The following is a 3,771-nucleotide window of genomic DNA, read 5'->3' on the forward strand; positions in this document are numbered from 1 at the left end:
CCCATCCCCCTCCCTATCATCACCATCTCCCTCCCTATCATCTCCATTCCGCCCATCATCTCCATCCCCCCTATCATCTCCATTCCCCTCCCTATCATCTCCATTTGCCTCTCCCTCTTATTCCTCTCATTGCCAACACACTAAAAAGGCACAGACAAACTTAAGAAGCACCACAATGCTGGAGAATCCTGAGAATCATAGATCATGTTTCCCTCACCACACCTCAGGTTAATGTAATTCCATCGATATAGAAGCAGCAGGAGGTTATTTGGCTCATTGAGTTTGCTTCACCATTCAATGAGATCATGCCCTATCAGATCATTCTTGATTTCACTTTCCTTGCCTTTTTCCCACAACCCTTGATTCACTTCACTGACTAGAAATCTCTCCATTGCAGCCTTGAATATACTTAATGGCCCAGCATCAATAGCCTTCACCGTAATGAATTCCACAGATTCACTCGCCTCTGAGTCTGAAATGACACATTCTGGTCCAAGACTCTCCCCCTGAGGGGAAACATTTCTCCACATCTACCTGTCAAGTCTCCTCAGAATCTTGTATGTTTCATAAAGTCACCTTTCAATTCTAAAATCTCATGAGTGCAGACCCAACCTACTCAACCTCTCCTCACCCGTCAGTCCCTCCAGTCCAACCTTCTCTGAACTGCCTCCAGTGCCAATATACCTTTCTTAGATCAGGAGACTGAAATAAAGGGATTCACAGTGTTCTAGCTGTGATCCCGGTAGTACTCCATTCCCTTTGAAATAAAGGCTGACATTCCATTTGCTTTCCCTATTACCCACTCAATTTGGGTATTAGGTTGTTGTGATGTTTCAACGGCTTTCTGTCTTTCAACAATATTCTTTCCCAATTCAGCAATAGGCAACTTCTCTACTCTTTCTGCAAAAGTGTATAACCCCATATTTCTTTCTTCTGTCAAGATTTTCCCTCTCACTTAAACTGTCTCTGTCCCTCTTTGTGACCTCCTCATCACCTGCCTTCCAACCAATCTAATTTTGCCTCATCCATAATCTTCACAAGAATGCATTCACCTCTGTTGTCTAAGTCAATAATATATATCATAAGTAATTGTGACCTGTGTAGCACTGATCCGTGTGGCAGTCCATTAGTTACAGTTGCCATCCTGAAAATACGCACCTTGTTGTGGTTATGTTCGCCGAGCTGGGAATTTGTGTTGCAGATGTTTCGTCCCCTGTCTAGATGACATCCTCAGTGCTTGGGAGCCTCCTGTGAAGCGCTTCTGTGATCTTTCCTCCGGCATTTATAGTGATTTGTATCTGTCGCTTCCGGTTGTCAGTTCCAGCTGTCCGTTGCAGTGGCCGGTATATTGGGTCCAGGTCGATGTGCTTATTGATTGAATCTGTGGATGAATGCCATGCCTCTAGGAATTCCCTGGCTGTTCTCTGTCTGGCTTGCCCTATAATAGTAGTGTTGTCCCAGTCAAACTCATGTTGCTTGTCATCTGCGTGTGTGGCTACTAAGGATAGCTGGTCGTGTTGTTTCGTGGCTAGTTGATGTTCATGGATGCGGATCGTTAGCTGTCTTCCTGTTTGTCCTATGTAGTGTTTTGTGCAGTCCTTGCATGGGAGTTTGTGCACTACATTGGTTTTACTCATGCTGGGTATCGGGTCCTTTGTCCTGGTGAGTTGTTGTCTGAGAGGTGCTGTTATGAGTCCTAGTGGTTGCAGTAGTCTGGCTGTCAGTTCAGAAATGCTCTTGATGTATAGGAGTGTGGCTAGTCCTTTGGGTTGCGGCATGTCCTCGTTCCGTTGTCTTTCCCTTAGGCATCTGTTGATGAAATTGTGCGGGTATCCATTTTTGGCGAACACATTGTATAGGTGTTCCTCTTCCTCTTTTTGCAGTTCTGGTGTACTGCAGTGTGTTGTGGCCCTTTTGAATAGTGTCTTGATGCAACTTGATGGGAATCCTGTGCCAACCGCCTAAGCGCCACATATGAACAACTCCGGCTCCTGCACGAATGCCAAAAAAATCGAATCCTTCCACCATGTGTCAGATACAGACCGCCAGTCAACAACCCACAGGCCAGGGACACAGCCAGACAGAACGGACTCAGGATGATCCAGGTAATGATTACAGACGCTCACAACAGACTTCACAAATACAGACAAGAAATTGCGTGCCAAAAATCGTTAATTTCAAAAACCACCAATCAGGAATGGACCCGGACCATAGAACAGGCCGTCACCATAGGACAGAACAGGATCACACACCGCAAAAAAAGGCACTAAAAGAAAAAATGGCCAAACTAACAGACAACAGAGAGGACACCACAACACACTTGGGTTAGAAACCTCTCCCACAAACAGCTCACGGACTCGGAAAGAACAATACTGGTCAAGGGACTCAACTACCAACCACAGGGACGCCAAGACAGCAGACTTCCTAGCAGCACTAGAATGCACACTCAGGAACAATGGACTGACAGAAGAGACACAACAAACAGTGAGACAAAGTATCGTACCCCTGATAACAAGGAAAAGACAAACACATAACCTCAACACCAAGGAGAGGGAAGCTCTAAAAGCACTAAGAAATAATAAGAACATAATCATACTACCAGCAGACAAAGGCAGAATGACGGTCATCCTGGACAAAGCAGAGTACATCCAAAAAGCACAACAACTACTTGCAGATACCAACACCTACCAAAAGAGGGAGTTTGACCCCACCCCACCCCACAGCTCACCAATAGGATAAACAACACACTGAGGAACCTACAAAAAATGGACAGATAACCAGGTCAGACCTACAGAGAATGAAACCTGAAAGCAACAACATCCCAGATTCTATGGACTACCTAAAGTTCACAAACCAAACATCCCACTCAGACCCATAGTATCACTACCAGGGACACCATCACACAAACTGGTTAAAGAACTACAGCAAAAACTGAAACACCTGATCAGCGGATCCAGATAATCTATACAATCAACACAGGAATTCTTAGACATAATCAGAAATATACACATAGACAAGGAAGAAACTATGGTCTCATTCGATGTAACGGCACTGTTCACCTCTATCGACAAAACCCTAGCCAGAGAAACAATAGCCAACCTGCTGGACATACAGAAGAGACAACAGGACGTTGAACCTATCAACAAAGACTGAATACTCAAACTACTGAACCTGTGCCTCACAACACACTTCACACTCAACAACCAAATATATGAACAAATCAACGGCACACCCATGGGCTTACCCATCTTTGGACTCATAGCAGAAGCGGTAATGTAAAGATGAGAACAAACAGTCCTACCGCAAATTCAACCCAAACTCTGGGTCAGAAATGTAGATGGCACCTTTGTAATCATTAAAAACACGGAAATAGAGAACACACACCGGATCATCAACGCCACACTCACAGGAATCCGATTCACTAGAGAGGACGTGATGGTACAGAGAACACCGAACGGAGAATTCACCACAAAGGTTTACAGGAAAGCCACACACACAGACCAAGTCCTGAACTACGAAAGCAACCACCCCAATACACACAAAAGAAGTTGCATCAAGACACTGTTCAAAAGGGCCACAACACACTGCAGCACACCAGAACTGCAAAAAGAGGAAGAAGAACACCTATACAATGTATTTGCCAAAAACGGATACCCCCGCAATTTCATCAACAGATGCCTAAGGGAAAGACAACAGAACGAGGACATGCCGCAACCCAAAGGACTAGCCACACTACCATACATCAAAAACATTTCCGAACTGACAGCCAGA

At 44.9% G+C, this 3,771-nt stretch overlaps 1 protein-coding gene across 1 annotated transcript in view; it reads left to right on the forward strand.

The window, feature by feature from the left end:
* The window catches only part of zmynd19 (zinc finger, MYND-type containing 19), a 32,711-nt gene that overhangs the window by 14,459 nt on the left and 14,481 nt on the right, over positions 1-3,771 (forward strand). Inside the window, exon 2 of the mRNA XM_043719895.1 lies at positions 3,457-3,464. The gene's annotated coding sequence lies outside the window, so the exon portion shown is untranslated. The remainder of the gene's footprint in view (positions 1-3,456; positions 3,465-3,771) is intronic.

Source organism: Chiloscyllium plagiosum, chromosome 30 (genome assembly GCF_004010195.1).
Source record: "Chiloscyllium plagiosum isolate BGI_BamShark_2017 chromosome 30, ASM401019v2, whole genome shotgun sequence".
In the NCBI taxonomy this organism is placed as follows: domain Eukaryota; kingdom Metazoa; phylum Chordata; class Chondrichthyes; order Orectolobiformes; family Hemiscylliidae; genus Chiloscyllium; species Chiloscyllium plagiosum.